A 13409-nucleotide genomic window follows, 5' to 3' on the forward strand; every position below is an offset into this window, starting at 1 on the left:
CAATAACACTTTCTCAGTCACGAGGAATAATTTACAGGCTTTTATGGACAAATACGTCTTCAGAACAAGATACCTAGCAAGAGACCGGGTCTAGCGCTCACCTGAGTATCGCAAGTTCACCTTTCACGCAGTCACTAATCTAAATTATTCATAGCTCTACCAACATTTGACCAGGCATTCTCAAGTAGAAGATAAATATGTACAATAAGGGCCCAAATTTTTTAAGAGTCTTTAATTTGGGGAGATTGGGGGCCCCTGGGGCCCTCTGGGTGGGGCATGGTGCCCATTTTGATAAAATGAGATCCTGACCCCCTAGCGATGCTACCTTGTTTGCCTTGTTTGACGAAAATCCATCAAAAGGTTTTCAGGAAGAAGATGAAAATGTACAATTCAGGCCTCCATTTGGACCTTCCCAACCACCCCCCCCCTCCCCTGCCCCTAAGAGGGGCACCCCTGGATCTGCTAAGAACAATCTTGAAACTACAGTCATTAATGTACTTACTCATAGTATTATCTTAGCTCTATAACTTCTGATTCTACAGAAGATTTTTAAAGAATCCTTCATTGTGGGGGGTTTGGGCCCCCCTGGGGCCCCCTGGGTGGGGCATGGTGCCCATTTTAACAATTTGAGTTCCTAACCCCCTAGGGATGCTACCTGCCAAGTTTGGTGAAAATAGGTCATGGGGCTCTCAAGAAGAAGATAAAAATGTACAATTTAGGCCCCATTACGACCCCTCCCACCCCCTCTCCTGGGTCCAAAGGGGGGCACCCCTGATTCTGCCATGAACAAACTTGAAACTACAGTCATCAATGTCCTAACTCATAGTATCAACTAAGCTCTATCACTTCTGGTTCTAGAGAAGAAGATTTTTACAGATTCCTTAATTTTTGGAGGTTTGGGCCCCCTGGGGGCCCCCTGGGTGGGGCATGGTGCCCATTTTAACAAATTGAGTTCCTAACCCTCTAGGGATGCTACCTGCCAAGTTTGGTGAAAATGGGTCGTGGGGTTCTCAAGAAGAAGATGAAAATGTACAATTTAGGCCCCATTAGAACCCCTCCCCTGGGTCCCAAGGGGAGCACCCCTGATTCTGCCATGAACAAACTTGAAACTACAGTCATCAATGTACTAACTCATAGTATCAACTTAGCTCTATCACTTCTGGTTCTAGAGAAGAAGATTTTTACAAATTCCTTAATTTTTTTTTTTTTTTTTTTTTTGGGGGGGGGGGTTGGGCCCCCTGGGGGCCCCCTGGGTGGGGCATGGTGCCCATTTTAACAAATTGAGTTCCCAACCCCCTAGGGATGCTACCTACCAAGTTTGATGAAAATCGGTCTTGGGGTTTTCAAGAAGAAGATGAAAATGTAAAAAGTTTACGCACGACGGACGCCGGACAAAGGGCGATCGCAATAGCTCACTTGAGCCTTTGGCTCAGGTGAGCTAAACACTGTGTCGTTTGACTATAGCTCCTTGCTAACACGCAGGCGTTTTCCAGAATGAACACATCATTTTGCGTGCGTAGAACGTCGGGTTACTTTTTGAGAAGTGATTGGGGAATAGTAAAATTATGAAGCTGGTGCATGGCCTGATTTCCCTTGCAAACTTCTAAGGGAGGAGCGCAAGTGTGTTCAACTTGTGTCTGTCTAGATGCAGTTGTGAGTGCCAGCTACATGTGTAATGTTCGTCTACGTGTGGCAAGTCGGTACACTGTACTGGTACAGGAATTGTGTTTTCATGTTTAATCACTCCCCAAATGATCGGTCTTGTTTGCAAATTAAGTAGAGAATGCAAATAGCCGGGGGAAATTTGACATTCATGATTTCTTAAAGTGTTATATTATCTGCATTAAAACATGAGTACAAATTAGATAAGAAGAAAATTATTTACCCGTTTATGCGGAGAGGCAACCCGATTATCAGGTAATTTCAATGTGCATTGGAACTGATTTTGAAATTACTACCCATTTAAACGGAGTACCCGTTTAAGCGATACCCGATGACGCGGAGAGTACTGTATTACCATGAGGGAGCCTCCCTGTATTACTCAGTCTTTAGTCACAATAAACCAACTCGTCGAGTCATCGGGTCATGGACAGTAAGGGGAGAGAACGGTAGAGAGGTTTCTACTATCGCGAGCAAAAACAAGATTCCGTTACTCACCCTGTTTCAAACGTCCGATATGAATGACTTGTGTGTTTTGAGATTACCCCCCCCCCCCATCAGTTTGAACATGGAATAGCTGTACTTTTACGCTTTCGTGATAAATTAAATATGACGGAAGGAATGGGGCGTCAATACCTCTTGTATGTATCCAGACATATTAATCATTATTATATGCACATGTGATCCATTCAAAATAGGATACACAATATCGTGTTATCATGTTTTGGATTTTACTCGTTCTGCAAAATGGACCCATTTTATGGCCATTTTGTTTTATATACGATTGTATAGTTAACACAGGGAGACGTTGAATAAGGTCCAGTCCTCCTGAATACATGCAATGGCTTAAGTGGCAATGTCAACAAGTAGGCCCCAAATATGGGGATTTCGACGTGACATCAATACCAAAAGATCGTTCATTACAATTTGCCCACAGCTAAAGTTCCTACTTCTCAAGTAATTGAGATTATGACGTCATTGGTAGATCAAAGTTCGGCCTCCTGTGGAAATGATGCATGCATTATTCATTCGACAGACATAGCGTGTCGCTGCAAATCACCATTTAATAAGGAATAAATGAGAAAACGGAAATAAACTTGACATGTTTCGCGAGTAGACGGACATCTATATTGATATGCCCGAGTGCCATCCCAGCTCATAAATCAAGTTATACCTCTATCAATAATTCCAAGTCATGGTTTCTAAAGCTGACGAAGCATTCTACGCAATGATATTATCATTAGTTTTACTATAATTGAGTAGGATACTTCCGCGTAGCAATTGGCTGGTTGGATAGGGTTAGTAGTAGAAGGCTTCACGGTGCACTATATATTCTTTCTAATATTGTTTCATGCATGTAGCCCTGAAAAGGGCCTACTCACTCCCTACGTTCGATCGGCAAGCATGTTCTTGCCGTTTTCAAGGAAAGGTTAGGTTTAACCATGGAGCTACTCTAGTAGCTCCATGGTTTAACGAGAATGCTTGATGTATAGACTTGATGTGTCTTGCAGCCGCAGGAAACGTCCGTACTTAAACTATGTCCAGTCATGTCAAAACACCCCTCAAATAAACACACACACACGCACACACACACACGCACACACACACACACACACGCACACATTTGCAGTGATTAATACTGACATTATTGCCCTACAAAAAACAGCCATTATTACAATGAAACAGTGTGTGCGGAAATGTAAAAAAAAAAAAACAGATTTAGCGTGATCTTCTTTATTGAGGGTCATAAAATCCTCTTCTATGTTGCTGTGTTGCTAATGTTTCATTAGAGGTCCCTTCAATAAGTCATTTCTACTGCACGTGGTCGATGGTATACGACACATGAGAGTCCAGATCATTTACATTATACAGTCGTACGTGGTCAAGACGATTAAGAACGTTCATGAGATTGAAAAAATCTTACTTAAATCTTCCTCTTATGCATTTTTGATGTACTATATCAAGTCGCTCAGCTTTGAATCATTCGATAGCACGACAATTACAACAACATAGCAAACGTCTGTTGAGGATGAGAAGGGCGGAGGTTCAAGAGAATGGAGTCACAACCGTCTCATTCCTTTGCTAGATGTTCGATGCCGCCGCTCAAAATATTTGAAGCATGTGCCAGATGCCTCGCAGATAAGAAGACAATTGACTCATGTCTCATTGCATAATCACCAGCCACTTTCTAAGGAAGATATGTCTTTGTGATGGTAATCACTTTTCGCTATCCCTTCTTACAAAATATAGATGGTACAGGCACTAGGATGTGCGAATAGAAATTGCTCAAAAAATGCTGAAATAAAGATGAAAATTATTCGACTGGGCATGCCCGGGCGCGACTCATTTGATATATATCTATCAATAAAGAATTATACTTGAAGATTATTCCATATTAGTTTTATTTGTCGGAATTCAGTGGAAAAGTGATAAAACCGTCTTTCCAGCATGGTACAGTTTTAAACATTTTCACAGCATGATACAGTCCTGATTTACACTTTTGCACAAATTTCTGGACGGGATTGACTTTTGTTTTACATGCTTTATCATTAAATGAAATTTCATTTCATTTAAGAAATAAGCAAAATATGCCCAACATTATGTTAGCGTTCAAAATGAATCTTCAGATTGCTCAGCAAGACGGCGGCTTGGAACATCGATCATCAAAGGCACAAGTGCACCTGTGGAAATCTTTTGTACATCAATAGAAATCTGACAACTATTTGAATAATTGCAGCCAGTTGGAACTCAAATGTATTAAACCTCTAGACCATGGATCTACAAATGTCGCGCACGAATTAATGTATAGATACATTTAAATGAATTCCGTATAAACGCCATTAATCATTTTCTTGCGTTTCTCTTAGCATAGCCATGTTATGGGTTGGCCAATGGTTTGTGTGTGTGTGTGTGTGTGTGTGTGTGTGTGTGTGTGTGTGTGTGTTTCAAGGCAAAGTTGTCAGTCAATGACGTGTCAAGCTATGACGAGCGCATATGGAAACGGCGTATGAGAGTTCTAAAACTTCATTAACATTTCAGGTATAAACACTTCTCAATAGCAGTGTTAATTATTCATTTCCTGATAAACATGGATTCCGGGAAAATTCAGTTCGCAGATCGAAGGTTTACCAGCAGCTTGCACACAAGATTACACCTTGACCAATATCTTGACATTAAGAAGTCCATGAATACAAAGGTATACAGTCATTCAATAATAATATGCAACAGTCCAGTGGCATGGTAGGGAAAAGTTTGATAAAAAAAACGATAAAAAGACAAAATCAAAACAAAACAACACACACACACACACACACACATGCTTGGCAGAGTCAAATACATATGTAGCTCCATGATGCAAGATGCCAGAAGCCAGCTTCCTGCAAAGGGAAGTGAAATAGCATGCTTTCCTCAGCAACAGCTCAAGGTGAATCTGCGAAACCCATGAAGCAGAGAACCCCACCCCCTTTTATTTCCGAGGACCCCCAAGGTAAGTACTGCGCTACGTGTCTCTTTCCACCTCCCTGGTTAAAGTGATCATTTACTGCGTCTGCTGCAACAACGGAGAAAGTTGTAAGTTTAACTTGACTTCACACAACTGACTAAAAACTAGTCTTAAAGGGACATTTCGGACAATTTTCATAATTTCTCATCATGTAGCAACCCTACATAGCTCGATACCATAAATAGATTTGTGGAATTTATTGTGGTCCTTGAACGGAGAAACAACGCTCTGAAAAAAAAAAAAAGAAACTGAACAAGGATAATGACAAAGAAGGCTCACATATTATAAAAATCATAAAGCAAAGTAATTCCATCATCATACAACTTTACCTGTGTAGAATGTATGCTTGCTTTCTTCTTTCTTTCTTCGCACTGAAATGTGAAGCTGCTATGTCATCATCCTTATTCACTGTGATTTTTATGATTTTTTTTAAACATTCCTATTCTCTATCCAAATCACTTTAAACTCTGAAACTAATACAAGTGTATCCAGTATAAGCACTTTACAGATGTTCAAATGCCAAAATCTGAAAAATCATCCGCAACTGCTTTTGGGGCAGTCATTTAAAAAAAAAAATGTTAAAAATATCACTTTTGATGTATATACGTCACGTCAGTTGTATCACAAAACATCCTACTATAATTATCTACATTTGTATACAATTTTTGCAATAAAGCATGAAATATAAGGAGATATCACTGTTTTTCTCATTAACCATAACTGTAGACGGTTTAGTCCGGAAACATTTTTATTAGAACTATTGTACACATTTTGCATATTTAACAATATTTAACATCGATTATACTGGTTCAATTTTTTACATTGGTTGTTTCTAATCTAACTCAAGTCATGTTAGAACTATTTTGAAGCACTAATGCTGGGTTTTTGTTTCATCTGCGAATGATAAATCATGCCTTTAAGGAAAGTGAGCGCGGAAGCGTTCGCTTTCCGTCTGAATCGAATAAAAACTTCTTCCCTGACAAGGAAGCAGCAATCATGCACACGATAAATTGGTTCGCTGGGGAACATTATAGCTTCTAGTCACTGTAAATTAGTCAACAATTGACTAATGGTACTCAGCGTTGTGTGATGGTACTTATAAAAAAAATGGCGATAAAGGTTCTCATAGCCATCATAGTCATAAAAGTCATTGGTATATAGGCATTTATAAACATTTTTCCTAATGTAGGTGAAGCACAGCAGAAAATGTTCCTCGTGTCGAGCGTACGTGTCCCGTAACCTTTGACAATTTTTCATCAGTGTCTGTTCAGCAAGTCATTAAGATTATCAAAAAACTGCGCACTTGATCCCATCCCTACATGTCTCGTGAAAAAGTGTAAAGAAGAGCTTGCTCCCATCATAGCTCGGGTTATAAACATGTCATTTGAACAAGGTGTTTATCCTGATGTCTTCAAGCGTGCCCATGTGAAGCCGCTAATTAAAGAATAATAACCTGGATGCTGAAGACATGAAAAATTACAGACCAATATTGCTAATCAGAAGTTCCTGTCTAAAACCGTTGAACGTGCAGTTGCTTTAGGCTGCGTTCACATAGAAGCATACTATTCGGGTATTCGGGCTCGTTTTTCGAGGGCACGCGAATAGCTTGAATCGAACGATAGGATTTCCTAACACCGGTTCACATTGGAGGGCACTATTTGAAAATACTGAATACCTGCGAATAGTATAGCAAAGTGGGAATCGAGCTTGTTCGATTTTCTTGCAGCGTATACCGTCTCTCGTTTATGAAACGGTGCTCGAATAGCGAATACCGAATACCGAATACGAATACCGAATACTTCTATGTGAACGCAGCCTTACAGACACAGTCATACACCGAGGAAAACAGCTTGAATGCCAGCATGCAATCTGCGTATCGTAGAAATCACAGTGTGGAAACAGTTTTACTTGGTGTGTCCAATGATCTTCTTCTCACTATCGATAAGGCTGCGTTCACATAGAAGTATACGGTATTCGCTATTCGCTATTCGCTATTCGGGCACCCAGTACACGATCACCCGCACCGTCAACTCATCATCCCATGCAGTGTGGATTTCTTCCTCCTACATCCCAGCAAATCTTATTAACAATTTCCAAACTGCATCAGAATGTCAGTCTACATGCTTTTGCTAAATGGCAAAGGCTGCGTTCACATAGAAGCCTAAGGCTGCGTTCACATAGAAGTATACTATTCGGGTATTCGGGGCTCGTTTTCGAGGGCACGCGAATAGCTTGAATCGAACGATAGGATTAATGACACTTTTGGCCTGGATTTGCCCTTTAGCAAATATAAGCATGCAGACGGACATTCTGATGCAGTTTAGAAATTGTTAATAAGATTTGCTGCGATGTAGGAGGAAGAAATCCTCACTACATGGGATGGTGAGTTGACGGTGCGGGTGGTGGTGTATTCGGTGCTCGAATAGCGAATACCGAATACCGAATACGAATACCGAATACTTCTACGTGAACGCAGCCTTACAGACACAGTCATACACCGAGGAAAACAGCTTGAATGCCAGCATGCAATCTGCGTATCGTAGAAATCACAGTGTGGAAACAGTTTTACTTGGGGTGTCCAATGATCTTCTTCTCACTATCGATAAGGCTGCGTTCACATAGAAGTATGGTATTCGCTATTCGCTATTCGGTATTCGCTATTCGGGCACCCAGTACACCATCACCCGCACCGTCAACTCATCATCCCATGCAGTGAGGATTTCTTCTTCCTACATTCCACCAAATCTTATTAACAATTTCCAAACTGCATCAGAATGTCAGTCTACATGCTTTTGCTAAATGGCAAAGGCTGCGTTCACATAGAATCCTAAGGCTGCGATCGGCCTACTATTCGGGTATTCGGGGCTCGTTTTCGAGGGCACGCGAATAGCTTGAATCGAACGATAGGATTTCCTAACACCGGTTCACATTGGAGGGCACTATTTGAAAATACTGAATAGCTGCGAATAGTATAGCATAGTGGGAATCGAGCTTGTTCGATTTTCTTGCAGCGTATACCGTCTCTCGTTTATGAAGTAATGACAATTTTGGTCTGGATTTGCCCTTTAGCAAAAATAAGCATGTAGACTGACATTCTGATGCAGTTTAGAAATTGTTAATAAGATTTGCTGGGATGCAGGAGGAAGAAATCCTCACTGCATGGGATGGTGAGTTGACGGTGCGGGTGATGGTGTACTCGGTGCCCGAATAGCGAATAGCGAATACCGAATACCGAATACTTCTATGCGAACGCAGCCTAAGGGTCTAGAAGCTATTCTTTTAATGCTGGATTATTCTGCGGCATTTGACACGATATGTCATGAACATCGGCTTCATATCAGATTTGGTTTTTGTGGCACAGCACTTGAGTGACTTGCATCAATAATCGCTCTCAGTCTGTCGTCATCGACGGGCGGACGTCGACCAGCTGCCATAGCTTGTGATGCCACATGAGTACAACGATGTAAAGAAAGAATAAAGAAAATTCAACATATTTCCATTTTTCTCGCATAACGAAAGAACACTCGACTTCTCTCTTTCAGAAGGCAGTGGAATAATATTACCCTTAATATACGTCAGTAGCAAGTCGAAGAAACGTGCACTTTATTCAAAAAGTAAAGTTTTTTGAAATTCTCTTTTTATTTTCCTTATATAGTTGTACGCATGTGACATCATACACTGTAGTAGTCTTTTCTTTCAGCAATGACTGCGCAGATACTTAAAATATTCGTAACTTTTGAGCGGATTGTCCAATTTTCCTCAAACTTTCACTGATGTGTTCTACTAATATTGCTGCATTCTCTCAATCCTTATGTATATGAAGGTGGACTTGTCCTTTAAACAGCCTCTCAATCAATGAAGACAACTGAATTACTTCATATATGTTCACGTTTCAGGACAAGGAGTTTGCTTCCTCCGATAACTTTCAATGAGTTTATTCTTCGTCCTACGGGATGTACACGCAATTTAGGGGTTCTTTTTGACGATCAATTGACTTTGACTGATCATCTATTATTAACAGTATATGTCGTATACAGCGTCATTTGGACTATAGAATTGGTTCAATCAGACGTTATCTTGATCAAAGTGCGACAGAACGGCTTATACATGCTTTTGTAATGAGTGGAATTGATAATTGTAATGGATTGTTATATGGTTTGTCAGATTCAATGTTAGGTAGACTGCAGCGAATTCAAAATTCAGCTGCAAGATTGGTTACCCGAACTCACATATATATGACTCTATTTCTTCAACATTACACACGTTGCACTGGTTGCCAGTCAAATTATAAGTTAGTTTATAAGTTACTTGTAATTGCATATAAACGTCAACATCAGTTAGCTCCTCATTATTTGCAACAGCTCCTCCAGGAATATCAACTTCCCAGACAACTTCGCTCAAGCACCAAACAATATTGTTAAAACCGTTTAATGTGATAGTAACTAAGTCATACGGTCAACGATCATTTTAATATTAAATACCTCAACTTTGAAATCAGCTCCCCAATGATATTAGAGAATGTTCATCATTAGATCAGTTCGAGTCTTTATTGAAGTCTCATGTGTTTGTAAAGTAACTTTCATTGTTTTGTAAATTGTTTAATAATGTTTTAAATTGATATATATGTAATTTCTTCTTTTGTACTTGTGTGTTCTTACACATGTATCTGTCTTATCTTATTTCTAAAAGCGCTTAGAGACTTGAATGTAATTTGTACTCTATAAAAATGGTTTATTATCATTATTATTATTACTTCCTTGTTTGTCAACTCAACCTTCGAACATTATCAATATCCTCGTTTGATTCATGGGTATCCCTCGAGTCCTTGTGAAAATAAAATCAAACTACTGCAGAAGTATCCTAAGTACTTTTAACAAGATATTTCAAATGATATTGCACCCTGTCAGGGTTTCTGTACAGTCTCATATTATAGAGTGTATACTGTCTCATATTATAGAGTGTATACGTGTACAGATTTCGATATAAAAAAAAAAAACGGAATAGACGGAAGTTTGTGCAGAAGCAGCTTACTTTCGTCGTGGTGGAAAGGACATCAATAATAACGTGTACACAAGGGTTCAACCACAAACAACTTTGAAGCATGGCTGTATCTCGGTTGCATTTACTTCCTTGTCACCACTGTGGACAATAACTATCATCAGAATAACATTTAAAATTACACAAACTTGTCTTATCATGCACCTGCGCATGTTGAAGGTTGAAGATTATCCGACAAAAATACAATACAAAACAAAACAAAACAAAGCAACTGAAATTGCGGTGAAATAGTCCCTTGATTTTTTTTTCCAACACAATTTCCTCGCTTTGATATAAGCGTGTTCCAGGCTAAAGCTATCAATGATTGACCAGTGCAGTCTTCCCTCTAGCGCAAACCTGATAGGCATGAATGTGTCATTAAAAAAATATATATATATTTACCCCACTGCTGCATATGAAGTAGTAGCATAGACGACTCTTGTAAAGACGGACATTGACTAATCGCTTATTCCGCATGACTAGCAATCACGAATGTATAAGGTACAAAACTATGTATCAAACTGATTGCAGTTACATTCACGATCTATTATGTTACAAGAATAACAGCGTCAGTAACACTTTGGTAAAACATTATTATGAATGTGTCTATCAACGATATCAAGCTGAGAAATTATTTCATTCCCCATCAAGGCAAAATATCAAAGACGAGAATGTGTCTTTGTTGGTAAAACATCAATTTACACACACACACACACACACACACACACACACACCAAAAATAATTACTGTTGTACGCATGCATATAATCACATTTTTCACGCATAATAGGATCCTATTATCAATATGCGGAATGGATATGGAAAAAAGCCACACAACAAAAGAAGAAAAGAATACAAACAAAAGACCCGCACACACATCCATGGAGCACCCTGCACTAAATGTTTTCTGTAGCAGCTAGAGGCCATCGACTCCAGAAAGGGTTTGAGGTGGGTGCAGTCCCTGTTGTGTACGATATGTTATGTTAAAAGTTATTAAAGATTGACAGGTTCCTCAGATGGTGGTCAAGACAGCTTCACTGTTAAAGCTCCTGCTACAGAGATGCTTATGTCAAGCTTTCTTTATAGCTAACAAGAGGCTACACAACCATATATAATTTAATGTTAGGAATAAAATGCATTTTAGAGGCAATGCGGAAGCACGGCAAACAGCTGCAGATGACTTGAGAAGATGAAGGGGTGGGGCTAAGCTTTCGGGACAACGAAGATAAGTAGGGCCTATGATCTACGTATAAGTTCTATCTGATGCTAAACTAGGTTACTTCAAGATCTAGGCATGCTAATCAAAGTCAGGATATTGAGTTGAATTATCAGAAAGATCTACATGAACAGCATGTAAGCCAATTATTACTTTTTTCTTCAACGAAAGCAACGTAATACTAATAGCGTTAACTGAGTGATGCACAAACAACTTCAATAACTTTAATATAAGTTTGACCAGGGTTTAACAGTAGGAGGCTTTTAGCAGTATTGCAGTTGTTGGTACAAATATACGAATATCATTAACGAGCTTATTGCATTCACGTAGCTCTACACTACAGAAATACTGTTTCACTCACTCCTAAAACTACTTCCGTATTTTTTTGCACACACTGCCTTCTCGTTTGTGTGCGCTCAACCCAACATTGCTGATGGGCGTTGGTCGAGAGCACGAATGCTTTCCTGCCGATGCTCACATACAGAGCAAACTCGAAGTCTACTGGTTATCATCAAATTCTCCCTGAACTGAAAAGCTATGGTGAAATGATATGACATCTACGCTACTGACGATCCAGTGTAAACATACATAGCGAGAGACGAGTTACAAGGCCTTTGTTTTGGCCCCTTACCTTCCAAGTCTGCAGTACCAGTGATTACCAGCGATGCCAAGACTTCCTAAGTCGGGTGAACTCCGTGCTCATGGGGCAAATGCCGTGTATAGTTCTACTCGCAGCATTCCCTATCTGTGCGCGAACAGGTAGTTGGGCATTTAAACCGCACAGAGCCGCAGTCGTTCGAAGAGAAACCCTTAACCGATATACTAGTCTTTGTCAAAGTTGTAGAAGAGTGGTAGTTGTTGGGTGTGTGCTCTCTTATCTTTGCTAGACCTATAAACTAGAAACACGTTTATAAAAGTAGGGGATTGTCGATGTCAAAATTAACAGGCTTGCTTTGGTTGCTCCGGTTGAAAAAGTTTGAATAGTCGGAACCATGTCTGCTAATTAAAGTTGGTCATATCATTCCGACTTCTTCTTTGTTTATTTGTTTGTTTATTAACAAATCGGGATGGAAATAAACATTCAGTAAACACTCTCAGGTTTAGGAAATCAAAAGTCGAGAAAAATAATATTTTAATAAACGCAGGAAATCTCTAGTGCTAAAAAAGAGAAAAAAATACATCGACATATGAGTGCATGAGACAGTATTTGTGTCCTGTCATTGACACGTGATTTTGATTGTACTACAGGCTGAGAATAAACATGGAGCTCCGTGGAATGAACAAAGAAAAAGGACCCAAGCACAGATTCGCTACTCGTGTATTCATCACCGTGCGCCTAATTTGATAGACTACGTGTCACGACAACTGGGTTAGCTCAGTAATAGTACAACACCCACGCAAGTTTTACTATGCTCGACTACCCTAGTCATTTAAGGTGGCTTCAATCTGATGTAGAAATGAATGCGACTGCCCTCCGAAAACACCTCACTTGCTTGATTTGCCGATTGAAATATTTCTCTGATTTGTGAGGTAATGGATCAGAATACCTTGCCTTGGATATTCTGTTTGCGCTCTTCTATGTGGTGATGAATGCTGAAGAAAAAATGAAAGTAGGGAAAGCGCTCGGGCCAAACCAGATGCGAGCGTTAGCGAGGTCTCTACGAGTATTAACACTTCCTGGTTGGAGACATGTTTGTTTTGGTATTAAACAAAATTGTCAGTTACAAATCATCGCAGGCAATGAGGGGGAAAAAAACAACAACAACGATAGACCATCAAAATCAAATTTGAATCAATAATTTCGGGGGGGGGGGGGCGTCACGGATCGGGGTGGCAAACCAAAGCTGCCGCCCCCACCCCGTTTAATTCATAAAAAATAATGTAATATCTTGGTGGTCCTCGGAGAAATAAAGAAACGCATAGAAAAAGAAAATGATTTGATTAAACATTAGAATGAATATACCATGATAATCATATAAAAAAACAAAAACTTAGG

The 13409-nt window shown here is 39.7% G+C and overlaps 1 protein-coding gene across 1 annotated transcript in view; it reads right to left on the minus strand.

The window, feature by feature from the left end:
• LOC139711570 (gelsolin-like protein 2) overlaps positions 1-12240 on the minus strand; it is a 32354-nt gene extending 20114 nt beyond the window's left edge. Inside the window, exon 1 of the mRNA XM_071623447.1 lies at positions 12045-12240. The gene's annotated coding sequence lies outside the window, so the exon portion shown is untranslated. The remainder of the gene's footprint in view (positions 1-12044) is intronic.
• Positions 12241-13409: the final 1169 nt, after the last annotated feature.

The sequence above is a fragment of the Diadema antillarum genome, unplaced genomic scaffold, assembly GCF_040938485.1.
Source record: "Diadema antillarum isolate AM-2024a unplaced genomic scaffold, OU_Dant_1.0 seq00001671_RagTag, whole genome shotgun sequence".
Lineage (NCBI taxonomy): Eukaryota > Metazoa > Echinodermata > Echinoidea > Diadematoida > Diadematidae > Diadema > Diadema antillarum.